The sequence below is a fragment of the Lathamus discolor genome, chromosome 1 (genome assembly GCF_037157495.1).
Source record: "Lathamus discolor isolate bLatDis1 chromosome 1, bLatDis1.hap1, whole genome shotgun sequence".
Taxonomy (NCBI): Eukaryota; Metazoa; Chordata; class Aves; order Psittaciformes; family Psittacidae; genus Lathamus; species Lathamus discolor.
Window position 1 is genome coordinate 78,114,290 of NC_088884.1, and position 20,483 is coordinate 78,134,772.

The 20,483-nt window shown below is 40.4% G+C and overlaps 1 protein-coding gene and 1 long non-coding RNA gene across 8 annotated transcripts in view; both read right to left on the reverse strand.

Moving 5' to 3' along the window:
* Positions 1-20,483, reverse strand: part of BICD1 (BICD cargo adaptor 1) — a 172,634-nt gene that overhangs the window by 141,494 nt on the left and 10,657 nt on the right. The gene's annotated exons all lie outside the window — the stretch shown is intronic.
* Positions 7,104-10,626, reverse strand: LOC136015594 (uncharacterized). 2 transcript variants are annotated; one of them, XR_010613256.1, is made up of 4 exons: positions 10,418-10,626; positions 8,970-9,125; positions 7,854-7,998; positions 7,104-7,720 (listed from the first exon to the last, which is right to left on the reverse strand). It is a non-coding gene; the product is annotated as an uncharacterized LOC136015594 (long non-coding RNA). The 2 variants fall into 2 exon arrangements; XR_010613255.1 differs by lacking the exon at positions 8,970-9,125 and having other exon boundaries at positions 7,107-7,720; positions 10,418-10,623.

Below are 20,483 nucleotides of genomic sequence, written 5' to 3' on the forward strand. Positions count from 1 at the left end.
ATCACTGATTTAAATAAAAGCCTACCTTTAAGCAGATAAATAGTCCCAACAGAACCTACCACTTGCAGTTCTATGCAGACATTTGGCAATGCTACTGAATGCATTTTGTCACAGCAGGATAGTACGAATAAGCTCACAGTAATTTGGCTTAACAAGTATTAGTAACATCAGCCATGATGATGAAAACCTGGCAAAATATTCTATTAAGTACAGAATTTGATTATCTGCTCATTTAGTAGGCAAATACATTTCCATACAAGAAAAATAATTAGACTTGATTTATTAAGTAATAAAATATCTTTCATTGTCACCTGTCTCTCCCTGACTTCAATCTTTAAACTGATGGGACAGTAAACGCAGAAAAAAAAAAAAATCGATGAATGTGCACTGTATGGAATAAACAAGTATCCAAGAACTGCTGAAAAGGAATTAATTACTGCTTCTAGAAGTGGTACACTTCAGATACCCTTTTCCTTGAGCTGCACTAATGATCTAGAAACTCAGGTATACAGATTCAGTCAACCACTCTTCCCAAGTCATAAACAACCTCTCACAATCCTGGCTGCAGGACTGATGCTTCTGAGGTAATAACCAAAATATGAATGGCATTATTAACACTATGCTTGCAAAACATAACCAAGCACATCCAACAGGAAAAAACAAAAAGAATAAAACTGGAGAAGAATATTTCTCTAACACAAAATGCCTACAGCCATATCTTCAGGTGCCTACTTCCCCTTTGCTCTTGGTCATCCAAACCTCTCACCACAGCATGGACTGTTTGATGTTCATTCCTCAAGTCCTGCTGCACCCTGACTTCTCTACCTACTAATTACTACCAGAAACAAAATCCTAGAGAGAAGGTATATTAAAGCCAACTTTTTTTGGCTTCTTCATCCTCCAATTCAAGTCAGACCTTAACATAACTTAGTGCAGCCTAAAAGCAGCAACCCACAGAGCAAGGTAGAGGGGATGGACTGGCAGCTATGATCTTACCCAAGAAGCCTCCCACCTATTCAAAATGCAAGTGTTTTGCCGGTTTTGTTTCTCCTGAGTAGGAAGCTTAAGCTGCACCAGAGATGAAGCTGACAATACCACTGAAAATAAGAACATATCTTTACAGATAACACTTCCAAAAAGGAAAAATGCAGGCCACGCAACTGATAATGACACTTTCCAGGAGCAGCACATGGACCATACCACAGATGAGTTGTCACTGTAGTCAAAACAAGCCAAATTCAGAAGGGACACTGCACGTTGCATAGCTGGGTCTTCCAGTAGCAGCCATGGCATTTAGCAGCATTATGCCTTCAAGACAGTAGTCCGATTTGCTCCTGCCTGGTCACTGGAGAAGCAGTTTGCACTCAAGAGAGAAAAAACATTACAAAAAGCTCATACAAGCTCCTTCCACCTCAGCATCTCCAAACATGTACTCTTGAGTTCATTTTTTTTTCTGGGTAACATATATTCCCTGCTCTCTGCTGATCTGGACTACAGAGACTGAACATCCTGAGTTTACTCAGCTACTGAAAACAGTTGCTTGGGGTTTTCCTTTTGTGCTTAGTTTTTTTAAAAATCAAACAAACAGCTGTTCTGCATGAGTCAGAGATGATGTGCATCTCACCTGCGCAGTCAATCACTACGCGATACAGGTGAAACATAGTGAACATTTACACAGATCAGACCCAGCTTAATCCTGCATTTACACTCAGTGACTTTTATGAAACATTTTTGCCAGCAAAAAAAAAATTATATTCAGCAAAATTGAGTTGTTAGCAACAAAAGTATCACTCGAATAAAAAAGGAATTCCAGACAAAAACACTGAAGCTACAGTCAAGTCTTATTGCTCTAATACACCACGCAACGCTATTAATCACAGAAACGGTATTTTAAGAGCACTATAGATAGCTTCTTGGTAGCACTGGAGAAAAATTTACATCTCCCAAAATCAAGACCAAATCAGAATATTCTGAAGTTTTGAACCATTGGAGGTGAAAACCCCTTTTGCTGCAGCTGAACCAAACTAGAAGCAGCAACATGCTACTTCCACTTTAAATAATCCTGATTTATGAAATTAATGCACCTTCTGTTTGTCACAACAGAGGAGTTACATATCAGTGTCTCCTGTCTGTGTTGCCAGCAAAACCGTTTGAAGCTTTGTTACACATCAAGCTGCTTCACAAAAAAGCACAGAGGAAAAACTGCTTTTCCATTCAACATTAAGATTGTTTAAAAATATCATTAAATGCACAAAGCAGTAATCTGTAAAAGATATTTCACAAACAGTGGATGCACACAGAATTACTGGTGAAAAAAGGTGTCATCTACCCCTAACTTTCAGAGCATCAATAGAGGACCAAAATACAGAGAAACAGCTGCACTTAAATTTAACTGATCAACAGCACATGACACCAGAAAAGAATAATAATTAGTTTTCAATTAAACTGTTTACATCCTTTCTGAAGCGAAGCAATTGCAATATTTTATCTTGTTTTAGCAGAAGTAACCATTTACAGCTACGCAAAGAGCACTGTCATTAATGTCTCATGTTTAATTCAGTGACAGATTTGAATGCTAGATCTTAGAAACATAGATCTTAAAAACAAACAAACAAAAATCCCCCACCAAACACAGTATTCACAAGGCATCATTTTTATGCAATTTAAACTATGGCCTGATTGCAAAGCTTATTAGCTAAAGAGCTCAAAACATACTAGGGTTTCCACACCGTATGTTAACAAATTACAGTTATATTTAGACTCGGAGGCTAAATTGCACCTTCATATAAATCCAGTGGGCAGCATCATCTGCAATGAGTTTGTGTCAAAAAGAAAATGTCAAGAAAAAGAGATACTTGAATTGAATATGTTGTTCTAACAGCAAGGTTATTAACTCCAGAGCCCAGGCCAACATGCTTGATAAAGAGATGCTGAGCTTTGGAGACAATGTGCATCTTACCATTCCCTGAATGATGCACAGTGGTAGCAACACACAGACACACCAACAGCACCTGCATTCAGTAGACTGCAATTCCCACTGGACTGGTAGGACACCACAGTCCATTACATTTAGCACATTCTCCTACAAATAAAAGATTCAATGTGGCAACACTCAGCCAGCTGCCAGCCAGGCTCCTACCCTGTGCTATATCAGTATCTAACTACTAGTACTCAAATAACAATTATAGGTTCATAAACCATACATACTTATTTTGCTTCCACTCCATTCTGCACCTCCAGCAGGGAAGCAATTGCCCCCATGCAAACAGTCATGTAGGAAAAATTTGCACAAAGGACTCTTAGCATTTTCCTATTAATTGTTCCATCCCAAGACCCTTGAGCCAAATGGTAGACTTTGTACTATTAACTCTTCCTCCTTAACGCTGTGCAGTCTCTTGAGAGAAAGCACAAAGGATTTGTTATGCCTTCAGTATACCCAACGTGAATTCACTGAAGCCTAAGCAACTTTGTTGTCCTCTTCTCCAAGTACACTTACGCCTTGGCTAGTGATGGTGACAAGCCTTTTACCCTATAGCAACTGTTTTCTAAACTTCTGGAAGATTTCCCCCATCTTTCTTCATGCTGCATCAGATTGCATGACATTTTTTATCTTGAAGAGGTTTTTTTTTCTCTCTTTCAAAGTAGATAACAAATTCATCACACCCCTCTCTGTACAAGCCTTCTTCAACTAGGACAGGCAACCTGATGAAGGTACTGTGATAACAAGAAAAAAAAAACTTCTTTCTAATGGTTTGTAAGGAAATGTTTCTCCTACAGCCCTCCACTCACTCCTTAGGAGCAAATGGTGTGATTAGAATTAAATGATGATGGTGAAGGGTAATTAGTACATTTTTAACTGAAATATCTTTTTCAATTATATTTGGAAGCTTTATCAACAAATCTTAAAATCTGCATGCTTGCCTGTACAACCATATTTATTCTGTTAAAGCCAAAGGCATATCTGAAAGTTTTGAAATCAAAAGCATTTTTAAAACGAGGTTTTTCTCAGCTGAAAATTTCTAATATTGCAAAAACTATTTCAACAAAAGCTAAATGTTTTCATACAAAACCCCTGAGTCTAGTTACATCAACAGTTTTCACCATTAGTTCATACCCTGAAGAGCTGCAAGATTTCAGGGACGTAAGTCATCCCCTGGTTCTGTGCCTTGCACACTGTTTAGATCAGCAAGGTGCTGTCAACAATCACCCGCGCCACAGCAACACAAATAATATGCAGCAGTAGTAGCTATGGCTTCCCAAGCAGAAAACAGTCTGTGTCAAATAAGGAGATGTGCTAGCCTACAGAGGAGGCTGGCAACCTCTTACTCACACAACCCTTATCTCCATTAGATAACCTCTACGCAGAGAACAGCAAAATACCCCTGTCATGGTGATGACACCCTGCTCATGCACCTCTGGCAAACTCCAGAACAGCAATGGCATCTCTTTCATGAGGTGATGATCCAACACTAGAGCAGTGATGCATTCAGCCCAGAAAAGCAGCGTGATTTACCACACAGGGCTCACAAGCTCTCAGCTAATGCAGTGGTCTGCGGAGCTTCATCACTCTCTCCACAGTGGTCTGACAAATACATTTAGCTGTGGGGAAGCAAGTGCTGATCACATCACTCAGCAGCCAACTCACACCACCCAAATGGTATTACGCCACTGGGAGCCAACGCCATGTTGGACCCCCATCAACTGGCAAGAAGAGCTCCAGAAGTGCCTGCTGCTGTGTGAGGTGCCATTCCCAGGCCATGTCTTCACTAGAAAAAAGGTTTATTTCCCCCACCTGTTTACTACCACATTTTCTGGTTTCATCAAGCAATACCTAACAGTAGAAAAGGCTCTGAGGTTTTACTCCAGTACAGACTTGGTAAAGGTATAGGAGAGGGTTATTGCCTAGCAGTAACATCTACAAGTGCCCTCCACTCATATCTGATACATGTTGATCACCTTAGTTACCCTAAACTGTTAATTTGAAGTACCCCACACAGGTTGGTCAGATTGAGGTCTTTAAGGAAGAGCAAAGGCTGCTCCGCACCTCCTTAAAATACTAACAGCCAAATGCTGTAGCTTCACGCTAAAGGATTTCAGTGCAAATATACAAGTCTTGCTCCCATTCATTTCTCCTCAGAACAGAAACTGGCTGCATAAAAAAACTGTACATTCAATTACCACAGTTTTGAAGTCTGACAGACTTGAAGCAGACACAGTTCCAACAAAAGAAAACATTTTGCCTCCTATAAGCACTGATGAACTTTTGCTGTGAACAAACTTTCTCATTAATGAGCTGTCAGACTGGCCTGGACCTTCACCCTGTCTCCTCTCCTCCTCAATTATTTCCAATCCAAAAAAAAGGTAGCAGAGGGCCCACCCTGACGCAGTTACCCAGCCAAACCACTCACACAGCCAGTGGAGACCTTTGTTCAGGCTGGCACTTTGCTTAATTTTGAAGTACTTGACTCCACACTAGAAGAGATGCAACCAATGCACTATTAGCGTATTTGACACTCCCCTTCCTCTCTCTTTCTCCACCCCCACCCCCAAACATAACTGCTCAGAAAACGGGTTTGTTCTGATTTAAGCTACAACATTCACAAACAGAAATTCTTTCCAAACAGCCCTAGTTAACTCTTGCTCAATGTTTTGGACTGACATTCATATATGTTACATAGATAGACATACGTACACACACAACCACCCCCATCGTAGAGCAGATTTGCTCAAGTACATTAGTACACAAAAAGCTGTTTCCTTCTTACCTTAGTTAAGCAACTTAAAGTACTGTACTTCCAGTAACATGATTGTGAAGATAAATCAGAGAATAATAGAACTGACTAGGTTGGAAAAGACCTTCAAGATCATCAAGTCCAACCACTACCCCAGACCAAGACCACCACTAAACCATGTCACTGAGGGCCTCATCTACACTGTTTTTGAACACTTCCCAGGACAGTGATTTCACCACTTCTGGGCAGCCTGTTCTATGCTTGACAACACCTTTGGTGAAGAATATTTGTCTGCTATCCAGTCTAATTCTCCCCAGCACAGCTTAAGGCCCTTATCTCTTGTCCTATCACTTGTTACTTGGGAGAGGAGATCAGCCACCTCCTTTCTCCATTCTCTTTTAGGGTAGTTGTAGAGAGGGATAAGTTCCCTCTGAGCTTTCTCTTCTCCACCCTAAACCACCTCAGCCATTTCTCGCAAGATGTGCTGTTCCGGGGGCTTTATTTGCTTTAAATTCATCGTATACCTTTATAAATTAAACTCTGCAGCTTTCGAATTCTCTACAACACACAGTATTTTTGAAAACCTCAAAAAAATAAAAATCATGATCTGCAGCTATGCAATAAGGAAGAATGGAAATACTGCTCAGTATGTTTTATCCTGGTGTTTGAAAGGTTTTACTACCAGACTCATCCCCTTATATCTCAAAAATATGATGCAGTTAATTTTTTTCATAATTCATTCTTCTCAAGAAGAATTTAAAGATCCTTGCAATATGCTGACAAAATCTTCATAATTCCTTAATTTTGCAGTGTTATCCAGATAACGTTGCGTAACTGCAGGCAGATACAATATACAAAAGATAAAACACAGGGTCAAATATGCTTCTCTCATTTAATGTCAACCACCATTTTCTATTGAAGAGCAGAGACTGCCGAGACCGTTTCTAATTAACAAAGTCCAGGTCTGGCGCTACTCAATATTTTTATGAATAATGTTGGCAGCTACAACAGCTCTGAGGAGAAATGGGATGTAGCAGAAGATGAGCAATTCAGCTCAAATCTCGATATGATTGTGTGTCAGAAGAGAGCAAACCAAATCCCCAGATGTATATAAAGGAATTAGGAAGCAAGAATACAATTTTTCTCCTCAGGTAAAGTATCAGCTACACGGATGTAGGATTAAGTGAGAGTGCCAATAACTTACAGGACACAAAACAGTTTTGAGATAATATCAAGAATTACAATACAGTCTCAAGGTTATATGAAAACTCAGCATTGAGGATGGAGGAGCTCACTCTGTTTAGCAGCTGAAAGGCGATGGCTGAGTAACCTACGACACCTAAAAATTAAAAAAGAAGAATCACCTCAGGCAGAAACTGCAATGTCCTTGGGGCTTTTTATTCAAGCAGAGAACAGCTTAAAAAGGAACTTCCACACAGAATTTAAACTCAAACACATTGAAACCTGAGATTAGATTTTTTTTTATTTTATTAATTTTATTTTTTATTCTATTTTTTAATCAGAGAGTGAAATAATTACTAAAATTAACCGCTAAGGAAACAGAGTCTGCCTTTTTATGTCTTCACACCCAGACCAGATGCTTTCTCAGAAGATGGCCACAAGATAAATGCAAACCACAGGGTTCAGCACAGCAGCTAGCAGGAGAGTTAGGTTCCATTTCAAACCAGAAGCATTTGTTCACCCTTAAATTCAATAAATTTGTTCATCCAGCCATGAGCAAATCTGAGAGGTGTAACTGTAAGTACTTTGAATGTGATTTATCTTCCCCATCATCAAGTCATTTAAAAGTTTGTTGCCCATGCTAACCAAACCTCGCAGCAGAAGCACTTCCAGAAGTGACCTCTTGTTGCCTAAATACTTGCCCATCCCTTTACCTCCATCAGGTAAGGAGGGATCCCCAAAGGCTTAATATCTGGGTGGCAGAAGGTCAACAAGATGAATCTGAATTTTCCTGACAGTATGTTATGCTATTAAAGACAAAAGCACAAACTGGTTACTCAGACACTGGGAATAAAATCTCAGACTGGCTTAAGTCAAGGACAATTTTGCCTCTGACTTCAGTGACCATCAGGACTTTTGTCCCTATTATGAATTACTTACATGGCAGTTGCACCTAGTAGTCTTTTAGTCAGTGCCTGAAGATTCAATAGGTCTGGGTGTTCCTTGGAGTAGAAAGGCAGACAGACCTCTGCTCCAGGGGGTTGGGAGTTTAAAACAAGAACTAGCAGAAAGATCTGTAGGGACACTGGGGAGCAAAGGGAAACAATCACACAGTATTTGTCAGAAGTGAATGCTAATGTGTTAGATGGAGCATTCATTAAACAGTACCAGCATTACTCGAAAGAAATGCTCTTCAGAGGGCATTCCCAAAGAAACACTCTAAGAAAAGAACCAAAGGTAAGACATGAGATTCCCCATAGAGGTGTACAGAACATCTCTCCCAAAATGTGTGAGGTGAATTGATCTTACAAGGCATTACCCGTTAAAGCAGAAATATTTCACCATCATGCAATCTGAATTTCTTTTTCAATGACATTTAAATTTTTAACAAGTAGCGGAGCACAGCTGAACTGAAGTGCTTCATTGCTAAGAAAATTCACAGCAGTAACCTACAGATGACAGCTCATTTTCTGATGGGCTATCACTGCAGCACAGATTTCCAGCTTAACTGCTAGATAAGACATTTTAACTACTCCCCCTCCAAAAATGAAAGAAAAATCCAACAAGAGAAACCATATTATTTCTCTCTTGCTGTTTCTTGCCTTAAAGAACTCATTTCTATGAGAAATCAGAAACCTAAATACAACATTTAAAATCACCATTTACATATGTAAAAATAGCTAGTGAATGTTTTCTCTTCCAAAATAATCCCATAAATTTATTTGCCACCGAAGTAGTCTCGGAACACCAGCCAAAAAATATTTTGGCAAGTCCAACAGCTGTGCATGATGCCGTTTTCCAGAAATTTACTCCAAACACTCAGAGAGAAAAGCCTAATAATTGGAACAAGAGGAAAGAGACACTAAAGAATAAGAAATTAAGAAGCTAAAGTGACACAGCAGGAAAAAAGAAAGGAGGGGGGGGCAATAACACATATGCATCAGCAAATTATTTGGGTTTAAATCACAGATAAGAAGCATGTCTTATGTGATCATTAGAGATAATTTAAAGGACAGATACAAGGCTAATGAGTATGAAAAAGGACATGCTAGATACCTCTCTTTGGTCAGTGGAAGTTAAGTGAAGCAAGGTCTAAAAAACCTCAAAACTACTGTTCTGCTTCAAGCCCAGTTCTGTTAACAGTCATAGCATGTCTGGTTTTGAGGGCACATTTCTGCATCTATTCAGGGAGAGCTCCCTTATTTCTATCTCCTGAGCCAAAAATGACAAAAAACACCCCACCACATTCTTTTACTTTGAGTTGTTTCAAGTTAAAATGACAAGTGGCAATTGAGCAGGCAAACTCTCACTTTTAAGAGGCACAAAAAATTCAGACAATGCAGTAACAGTGACGACATCCTAACAAGCCTGAAATTAGAACAACTGCTGTCCAAATGGTGCTTAGCAAAACCTGCTGTAATAGAAATCAAAACAGGATGAGAATTCTGAGGGACTTTTTACAAGGGCACGTAGTGATAGGACAAGGGGAGATGGCTTTAAATTGACAGGGGGAGATTTAGGTTAGGTATTAGGAAGACATTCTTTACTATGATGGTGGTGAGGCTCTGAAACAGGTTGCCCAGAGGTTGTGGATGCCCCATTTCTGGCAGCGTTCAAGTTTGTCCAGCATCAGAATACAGAAGCCTCCTCTGCCAGATAAAGGCAGGAAAATAAAGGGAAAACAAAAAGGATATACGGATCCATCAAAATATTTATCCATCAAATTGTTTCATACATTAATTGTGGAATGGGCTGTGAACATTCAAATTAATGCACTGTCTGACACAGAAACATCACTAAATTATCAGCTAACAAAGAGGCAAGTCAATCTCTCAACTCTAATATATGTCTGACAGTTAGCCCATGGGATCAACACTGCAGCCAAAATAAAGGTCCAGTTTGGGGCTAAATACCAAGTCTTCTCTTCCACTGCCAATTCTCTCCCCTCAGAAAAGAGGGCAAAACCCAAGACATTTTAGATTCTGTGTTTGAAATTTTATGGTAGAGCTACTAGTTCAAAAGAAAAAAAAAATAAAACTTCTAAATGTCACTCCCAACTCCTTACCAATAGATACAAAAGTCGCACCGAGTTCACCACTTCCTACACCCTCAGAAAAAATGATTCCAGAAGCTCAGTTACCACCTCAGTTATATTTCCACAGTTGAGCTACTAAAATTGTAGAACTAAAGAAAAGGCATTACTGAAGATCTTATTTACCCAACCATAGCTGAAAAGACTCTGATGTCTTCCAGGATGTATCAGCCAAAGCAGCAGTTTATACAGCCAAGACAAAGGACAAGCACTACTCATTACTAGCCAGATCCCACCATCCTGCAAGAGGAGTATTTCCAGCCACATGGAAAGTAATACAAAACCAGATAAATATATACAAATAAGAATGCAAAAAATTCTCCCAAGATAAGCATGAGACATGGCCCTAAAGACTTCCCAGGCTAGTAACGAGACATCCCACCCAGTTAATCCCTACAGCTCTGCCGCTTACCCAAACGCAAGCCAAATCTAAACCCACCACTCTCCTTAGGTAATCCCCCTTCTCCTCTTCCAGGAAAGTGAGTCCTTATAGTTCCAGTACTAATAAAACAACACAACTTTCTTAAAAGCCCCAGCAACCCAGCTCTAAGAAGCAGGCACCTACAAACATCCTCCCCTGCAAGAGCAAAATTTACAACCCACTGCGTTAGTGTAAACCATTTTCACCTGTAATAAGAGCCAATGTGCTGTAGCACTGCTACCTGCCATTGCAGCACCATTTCAGCACAGGAGGTTAAAGACCAGCACAGGAGCAGAGCACACAGCTGGGAATTAGTCTAACTCATTTCTGTACTGCAGACATGGCAGGATTGTTTATTTATTTGTTTAAACCTCCCTAAAGCATCAAAACCCTCCAGAATAAACATAACAGACCCTGAGCCACTGCACACTCACAATCATAGTTCCTGTGCTGTCAGCTGGGCCCTATTGAGCTGGCACAGCTTCAGAGACACACAGCTGAACCAGTTAGGCTGCCTAAAGCTTTCAAAACAGCTGCTCTTTACTTTGCATAGCACTGGAAACATACAGATCAAAGCAGTAGTTACCATCTCTGGTGTGGAAACTAAGGCAGGTGTCGTGGTTTAAACCCAACCACAAACCTCGTTCACTCACTCCCAAAATCCAAGAATCACTCCCAAATCATTTCCTGAATATTGATTAGGATAATCCTATAGCTTTTTCATCAGGATCTACATGGCTTCTCTTCTGTTACCACATTCCCACCCGCCTGGACTATTTCCCTTATCCTTTGTAGCCTGTTTTATTTCTCACCTGATCCTGTTGCTATGCCAAGCCCATGGAAAAAAGAAATCCCCCACTTTTCTCTTTTCCAAACAATATTACTAAAACTCTGTGGTTCAGGGCTGTAGATTTTCCCTTTCACGGGCCTGCTCCAGAACTGCATTTAGGAGCAATAGGGCAACAAGTAGCAGGCAGTGAGGAATGAGGAAGGGAAAATTAATAGGTAAAGGCAGTAATTCCTTATTCCAGTAAAACAACAGCAGGAATAATGCGTATGACTGCAGGCTTAATTATCCCTGTGCTGTCATGGTGGGATTTCAGGGAGAATGAGTATACCTGGTCTATTTAGACTGCCGTAAATTCATCCCTGTAAATCCCAATCGGGCAGAAAAACTGGGTCAGCCTGGTTTTCTTCAAATGCATCAAACCAGCCTCTTATCCTGAGGTGCTCTCTCTAGAAAAAATGCTGCCAAAATTCAATGGCTCTTTAGGTACTGCTCCATCCAGAAGATGAGGGACCCAGCCCTAAGAGCACACAAACTACTTTACCTCCAGTAAGGCATTCAGCGATGCAGCAGTCCACCCAATTTCATGTATGGATGTAGGCATATTCCCCTGATCATCTCATTGAATGTTTGGCACTACAAACTGTCACTTTATGCAATACTGAATCCATATGAATTTAAAATGAGCTTCTTCATGACTGTGTGTGTATACATATAATAAGACTTCAACATTCAGAACTTGTGGGAATGTCTGTCATTCATAAATTATGAACGAGGCTTCTTTAAGGCAGGGTAATTGCCACAGGTTTACAGCACTATGCAGAAATGTAGTATTTACCTAGAAAAGCCTTACTAAAATGTCAATATTATAAAGCCTACAGTAACTGATTAGGTTGCTTTGGATGAGAATTTTAGCAGATATGAAGCGACACAGCTTTTTTTGATGCTGACAGAGGCAGTCCAATTTACCAACTGTAAACTGTAACTATTTTTCTGTGCTTTCTTGTCCGCGGTTGCATACATTATGGAACATGATTACCTGCACATGTTATGAAGACTACCATAACAAATAAAATCCTGCAATGCAGTTCACTTTCATTCACAAGTCACTACAAATATTTACAGACAGGAAAAATTGGGGGGTAGGGGGGGTAGGAGGGTGTTATTTATGTTATTATGGCCAAAATCAGGAAATTATGGCCAAACAAATCTATTGCAGAAGATACAAATCATATTTCAATTTGAAATGAACAATTACTGTAAACTCTCCTCCCCATGCTTTCTCAAACTGCCTTGTACCTCTGTTACAAAGAAGATAAAAACCTACGTGCTCTGAACGACACAGATACGCGGACGAAATAGAGACAGCCTGGGAAATCAAAAAGGTTTCCTTTGGAATTGAAAGGAAATACTGCAATTCACTTTAACTTGTTTTAAGCTTATTTTAGAAACTGTTTCATTTCAGCCAGTTACATATGTGAGCTTAACTTCTCTACATTACAGCCAAATTTACTGTCATCACAAATATAGCAATAATTGTCGCGAACAGTAAGATCTTTACATCTGTTTGATTCCTGTTCTTGTCGACATTTATAAACTTATATCAATCACTGTACATCGAGACAGAGAGGACAGGGAGTTGCTGTTTATTTGTCGTTGTTTGCTTTGGAGGGAAAGAGAAACAACTTTCTCCATTTTTGCTCCCTTTGCTCCTGGCAGTTGGGGTTCACGGACCCCACAGAAGACCTCAGTTTACAGACATGGTAGATACGACTGTGCAGCTCGGTGGAAAGGATACATATTTGACAGGTTTTGCTATTCCCTGAATTTCTATCTACCTTCTTAATGACGTTTGCTCCTGTGGGATCAGAGACCTGCAACCTAGAAGCTTCATATTTAGATTACATGTATTACTGGATAAACTTAAGAGGAAAAATAACAAGCCCAGCGCACTTCATCAAAGATATGGTTAAATGTATGGTTAAATAAATCTTTAGCAATGAGATCATACAGACAAGCCCAAATGAATGTGTGCTCATCTAATGCCTATAACCCAGTTCCAGCTGGGATATAGTTCAGGAGGTCTTCCTCAAGTTTTTATAGCTAATTCTGCTGGGGACAATGCAGTTTGCAGCCTTCTCTAGTGAAACACTACTTTTATATATCTGACCTCTTCCTTTATTTTCCTCTATTTCATCTTTATGAAAGTGAGGAGGGAATTCAAATGGAGAAGCAAAGATCCTCCATGGATTTCACATGTACACCTAAAATTTTGAAGCCAGCTTTAAGAACTCCTTTATTTAGACTCACAGAATTGTTGAGGGGTAAGGGACCTCTGGAAGTGATCTTCTACAAGGGCAGGTAGCAACAGGGCAAAGAGGATAGCTTTAAACTTAAGGAAGGCAGATCTAGATTAGATACTAGGAAGAAATTCTCTACTGTGAGGGTGGTGAGGCTCTGGAACAGCCTGTCCAGAGAAGCTGCAGGTGCCCCATCCTTGGCAGTGTTCAAGGCCAGGCTGCACAGGGCTTTGAGCAACCTGGTCTAGTGGAAGGTGTCCCTGCCCATGACAGGGGTTAGAATGAGATTTTCTTTAAGGTCCCTTTCAACCCAAACTGTTCTAGGTTTCTATGATTTGGTCCAACCCCCTGCTCAAGTACGGCCACTTAGAGCTCTCTGCCCCAGACCATACACTTCTTAGCTAAATTAATGTTGCTTTAAAAGGCCTTGCTTCTAAAAGCATCTTAAAGGAACCTTATCTATTTGAGACTTTTTGGGGTACAGCGGATCTCTGAAGAGCACATTTTATCCCTGTTTCCTTCTACAGTCAGGGAGTTCAGACATAATCTGTAAAATAACCTCTCATGAACTACGTAACATAGAAGCTCCTTAGTTTTTTAACCCCAGTTTGCACAACTGAAGATTAGAAATTGTAGAATTAGAATTGAAAATTAGAATTGTAGAATTAGAATTGAAAATATGAGAAGTAGTTTCATAATAACTCTCTAGATAGGTATGAGAGAAAAAGAGTAGCTATACAGTGTTTCTCGTGGTCCCTTTGTTCAACTTATGTTGAACAGATTCTGAAAGATGTACTGCGACATAATAACAGGTGATTAACTTGGGGACTGATGTGCCTACATTTCCTTCTTATGTCAGAGTCAGGAATTTGGTCGACAAACCATTTGTTCACTTGGAGGGAGTTTTAAAATATATTAGGTAATTGTTTCAGCTAACATTTGCAAAAAGGCACAATCTCTAAATTAGTCGTAAGGACCAGGCTCTGCTCTCATCTGTTCCTGGGTAAGAAGCTGCCTGGTTTGTAAAAGCTGACATTTGCACTGTGGCCATTTTCCTGCTACACTGCACTGGGGCAAAAGCCTTCTCACAGCTGTCACAGAAGAAAATCACCTTTCTGCAAGTAGATCTTAAACCTGAAAATGAGAAAGAAATTGGGCTTTAGACATCAGTAGGATGCATTTCAGCATGGAAAGTGACCAAAGTTTAGTAACACCGATTTAGACCTAACTCCAGGGCATACAACAAGCAGCAAGTTTTAGCCTTTTTCCTATGGGCTCTTAATGGCTCACCTTTTCTAACAACTTGGAATCTGTTGACTAATTATGACCATAAAGGTATTCTATATTATGACCATAAAGATTGCAAATGTGATTAATCTCTCCTACCAACTCTGAAAAAAAAAGAAAAAAAAAAAAAAGGCAGCTGGTGTAGCCTTCTTGATATTAAATTTACCAAAAGGCAGCAAAAATACAAGTTTTCCTTTTGAAAAAGTAGTAAGCAGATGGGCTTACATCTCATAAGAATGGCAGAAAAAACGAACTGCAAACTGCACTGCTAGGGCACTGCTTCTGACTCAGAAGACAGAGCACTGCCCACTGAGTCACCAGCGCTCCAAGCCTGCTGCCAAGTCCTCCCATCAAAACACCTTGTAGTTCTGGGAATGTCATCATGGCATTCGCTGTTAGAGTTGTGTGACTTAACACTAGGAAGGACCAAATTCTTTGCTAGCATAATTCTGCTGATTCCATGAGAGGTGCGGCAGCGGGGAATTCAGATCGTGATTCACAGTGTGGTCATGGAGCCAAACACTTTAATTTCAAAAAAAAAGATGAAAAAATACTTGCTGTGCCTGGCTCTGCATACCTCATGAGAACAGATGAAAACAACATTCTGTATTAGTAACAGCACCTTCAACCATAACATGGTCTTTATAATAACAAACAGGTCACCAGAAGAGGTTTTGGTCATAGATAGGTTAAAACTACAAACTGTAGTGTGATTACTATGGTTACCAGACTAGAAATATAACAGGGATTGAAAAAAAAATAGACTTTAGAAATTACTGTCCTCCTCATTAGCAAAAATCTACCAAGGACACTTGCATTCTTGCATTGCTTGCTGGTACTCAGAGCCCAGTGCTCTAAAACCTTGAATCACGATGTGACATTCTCAGTCATACTCATCTTCACCATCCTGTCACCATCTGTGAGCTTCCTGAAAAAGTCTGGCTTGCATTCATTGAAAGAATAGGTTTTTATCAGTAGTAAAAAAAATGGAGGAATAAAGTACCTTTTGGATACCTAACTTTAATCTTTGGTGTTGTTAATGCCTTTTTTGGCAGAGTTCTGACAAAGGCTACAAAGGTTGTAGAAGAGGTCTCTGAAGGCCTCTGCAGTTCAGCTTCCCTTACATATGGGGAAGAAGATGGACAGAATGATCCTTCAGACCTTGCCAAACCATGCTGACAGGAAGATTCATGTTACATTGTTCCTTACATTGTACTACCATCACTCACTATGTGTCCCTCCTGCAAAGGGGATGAAGAACAGCTGCTGAAGGACTGTGACATGCCAAAGCAACCAACCACTCTATCCTGCCTTTAGACCTCAACTGACACACAGGTGAAGGCAGAATTCAGAGTCATCATCATCTCAGAACCAACATCTGGAAACAAAAGCCTAGCTGTTGCAGCTGCAGCAGCTGTATCACTATGACAGCAGTGCATTGGCAGTGCAGAACAGAGCTAATTCTGTGTGCTCCACTAGTGAATCAGGTGCAGAGCAACAGGGGATCAGTGGTTTGCTTTGCATGATTTTGATTTTTTTCCCCTTATTAAAAATAGTGACAGTTGAAACCCACTCTTAGTGAGTAGGGTCTTTAATCAAACAAGGGTCCATTGCAAAAAAGTTCGATGCTGCAACAGAAGTTGCACAAACCAGTGAGCCACCCAGTGATTTAGTTTTGGGAATTTCCATCACTGCCTACATAAACAAAGCTAAAGTTTTGTGACAGCTGCTTGTGTTTCGATTATTTCTTTCAGGATCTCAAAGTTCAAAACCACATTCTAGAGAAGCAACTGGCAGAAGGAAATTATTTCTAACAGCCCATCCGCAGAAGAGGCCCCATTATTATTATTAATTACTCATATTGCCATAGAACCTAATTGTCCCAGCCAAGATTAGAGACTCAATGTGTTCATTCAATACAAACAGGAGGGCAAGGTCTGGCCTTGCCCTGCAGAACGTGCCCTCTACAAACTCCAAGTCCAAGCTCCACATTAACCATTGCCACCTCTGCAGGAAGTCTGAGTGCTCAACACCCCTGTGAGATTTCAGACAGCCCAAGTTCTCAAAGAACTGCAAAAGTCACACCTCCCAAATTTAAATGAAGATTCCCACATATCCTCACTATAAAGGGCATCCCACATGCTGGAGCTCAGTACAGTAAAGTGTGTCATCTAACTTTTCCCCATGCAGCAACAGGAACAAGGGGTACTTTGTGGGGTGAGGCTACCCACAGGCAGCAGTCAAGGAGAAGCGAGATGCATTCTTTGCATGGAGAGGCGGCTGGAATTCAGTCTACCCCCATAATGACCGACCAGATATGGAGAAAGAGCAAAGAGAAATGAAACATTTCAACCAGCTGTAGGGATTAGTAAATGTTGATGTGAAAATCTCAGTCACGGCAGAGAAGAGTCTTGGTTGGGAAAGGGATAAGCGAGAAGGAGGAGGAAGACTGGAATGGCAGCTTCCAGAGGGAGAGAGGGCAGAGCAGAAAGAGCAGATGAGCGTGAGAGATGGCAGAGTGCTCTGGGATCCCAGGTGCTTTCCATGTGTTCTGGGATCACCAAAGTATGTGGGACAGGGATCACAAACGGTTGAAGGGGGCAGCTGCACAGCAGTCAGGATGCAGGTGAAGAGGAACTGATGGACTCTAGTGACAAGGGCTTTGCCACTGACATGCTGCCAAATAATGAATTAAGAAACAAAACAGGTTTCTGTAAGTTTTTCATCCTCAGTTTTCCTTAAGTTTTGACTGTGTTACAATAGAAAACCTACCAGCAACACCATTCCTAAATGGCCTTCCTGGTCACACTGGCACCAGTGGGAGATACTGCCAGTGCACATACTGGTCACTGACTCCAGGGCAGCTGATTGCTTTGGTTTTCTGGCTGACCAGCTTTTTAAAATGGAAGGATCTTTGGAAGACAAATGATTGGACTAGACCGGGGAAAAATCTCTTTTCTTTGTGATTTAACTACAAATTTCCTGTGATGTTATGGCTGAACAGCCAATCTCTCCACAGCTTCTGCGCCTCTATTACTCGTCTGTAAATTTCCCTTATCATTCTTTAACAACAAATCCCTGACAAGTTTGTCTATTTCCACTGTAAAATAGAAGATTAGAAATCTTCTATTTATATGCCTGAAACTCATTGTGCCAGGCATCACAGAGTCCCCAGGTGCTACTGTCATGCAATAAATAACAATTCATCCCACCCTGCTGATCTCTAGTAGGCAAAACAGCAGCTCATGAAACAAGCAGCATTTCGATTTTTCAGACTGTTTCTGCTTTAACTGAGTGCAGTCTGGTCTTTCACAGTGTAACAAAGAACTAGGCCTGTTTACTAATGAAATTACTTTTTAATAACTACAAACTGTTTTATGCTGCTGCTCTCATTACTGCCATATACAGGTGACACCTGTCGGACACATGCCAGCAGTGGTTACTCTAGTGAATTTTATTTCACCGGAGGCTCTTCCCGCTAAGGACCCCAACCAGTGTCAATGACTGTTGGGGCTGGACGCAGTACCCATCCCCCTGGCAGCAGCCAAGGTCACGCTGACTCACTCCCTCTGGCTTTTCCCGCGCATCCATACAGTGCCAGTGTTCTGGTAAGTGCTTGACTATTCATAACACTGTCACTTGCAAAGCTACAATTCCTTTCTCCACAGACAGCGAAAAGCATTGAAATTCAAGCTCCTAAAAATGGCGCTTATCAGATTTTGGACTCCTTTTCAAGCAGTAGGTTACTTTCTGCTGAAAAAAATAAGTTATAAAAGACTTGAAATAGAGGCCTCTCAATCTTAACCAGATTGCTTCCCTAAAGGCACAGCTGAGCTGAGGAACCTGACAGGAGAAGAGTCTCTGACACAGGGTTTTGGAGCAGAATTCAGCATCCCCTGTTCCAGAGCCACTTCTTCAGGGCAGAATAACCAACAAGCAGATCCGTAGGCAACAGCAAGTAAATAGCAACTCTCAGTACCCAGCTCACTGTCAGCTGTTGATGCCTAACTCAAGTTCTCACAGGTAAAGAAACCAGAAGCCGCATTTCAAGAAGAATCTTACAAATAAGAGATCTTCACAGAATAAAATATGTGCACAGTATGGTCTTTAACTGCAACTCTTCGTGTTATACTCATGGAAAGGGTTAGTTATACCCAAAGAAGGCTTATATGCTCATTTTAGATTTGTCCTCTCATCAGTCTAATGTGCTACAAAAGCAAATTCAACAGCCAGAAGACATAGGCATGACTCCAAATGTCTCTAATGTCAGCCCAAGGAGCACTGAGCAAAGTACTTTTCAACCACCAAGGGCTAAAGCTGTATTAAAGGCATCATGCATTTTCTATCCTGGAACAAATACCTCCCCACAAGCAAGAAGGCAGAAAACATTTGAAATCACAAATCATGTAACAGCATTAAATAGATTACAGTAAAACTTTTTAAAGCCAGAAGCCTAAATGTGTATCCCAAAATCTACATATAGTCACCCAGACAAGTGTCATCTGTAATGTCAAAGTCTGTGCGCAAAAATAAGTCATCTCGGTTTCAACACAAGGTTGCTCAGCCTGCTTAATAAAGCAAACCCAACGTTTTCCATGATAACTAAAATACAGACTTTAGGGTCCAAATATCATTTTAATATGGGTTGCATTTTAGGAATAATAAACATCTAAGCATACATAGTGTCACTGTACCTTAAAATTCAGCACATATGGAAAAACTGTTATCACTCAACTATGTTGTTTCTGATTTGCTACTATTTTTATACAGCTGAGCTTACAGCATCTTAAGTGAAAGTCTTGTTATTATCAGATTGCAGCCATCAGCCCTTAGCTGGCAGAAGAAATAACAACTTACCGAATACCCAAGAAATGGAATTACCTAATGCCCAAAGTAATGCACTCCTAACAGATGTCATGTGCCTCCATCTCCCATACTGGTATACATAGACAATTATATTCCATCTAACTACTGTTTCTCTTATATATAGCTATATACCACACACTTTCTTTTACAGAGAAGTCCTTGTTACCATATCCTTACATTTTACTTAAAAATTTGTCACCAAGGGCCCAGATTTATGACTGAGATTTTATGGATTAGTAATTGATCTAGTGTACATTTTTAGCTCACTGCAGATGGAAGATACATGTCAGCTGAAAACTCACTCCTCCAGGTTTCTGCTGGGGTTTATGTTTGTTGTTCTGGTTTTGCTGGGTTTTTTTACCTCGCCCTTACATATCTGGGGCTAGCCAAATGCATACACATGATCAGTTACTGAAGCTCAGCAGAGTTATGAAAATTCATCAGCCTGAAAGAATAAGCTCATGTTTGGGATCCAGTAATTACACTTATGCCAGTTCTCCATTTTTTGGTGGAAAGAAATCTGAATTTTCAATTTATAGCAGATTTTATCACTTACATCTTCATGACAGTGCTGCTTGCCAGCAGGTGATGGGCACAGACTCAACAATTAAATCATTGCTCTGGTTTATCTTTTACTTACCCATGTAGCCAGGACTTCAACACTGCTCTTCAGGTCATACCTGCTATAAGTGATCCTGAGAAATAGCACTCTTCACATGAGGTACTTAAATGAAACCTTTCCTTACTGTTTGTAGGTGGGAATCACATGCAGTTATCACAGACAGAAAGGACTGAATGCAAATGTTCCCCTCAAGCA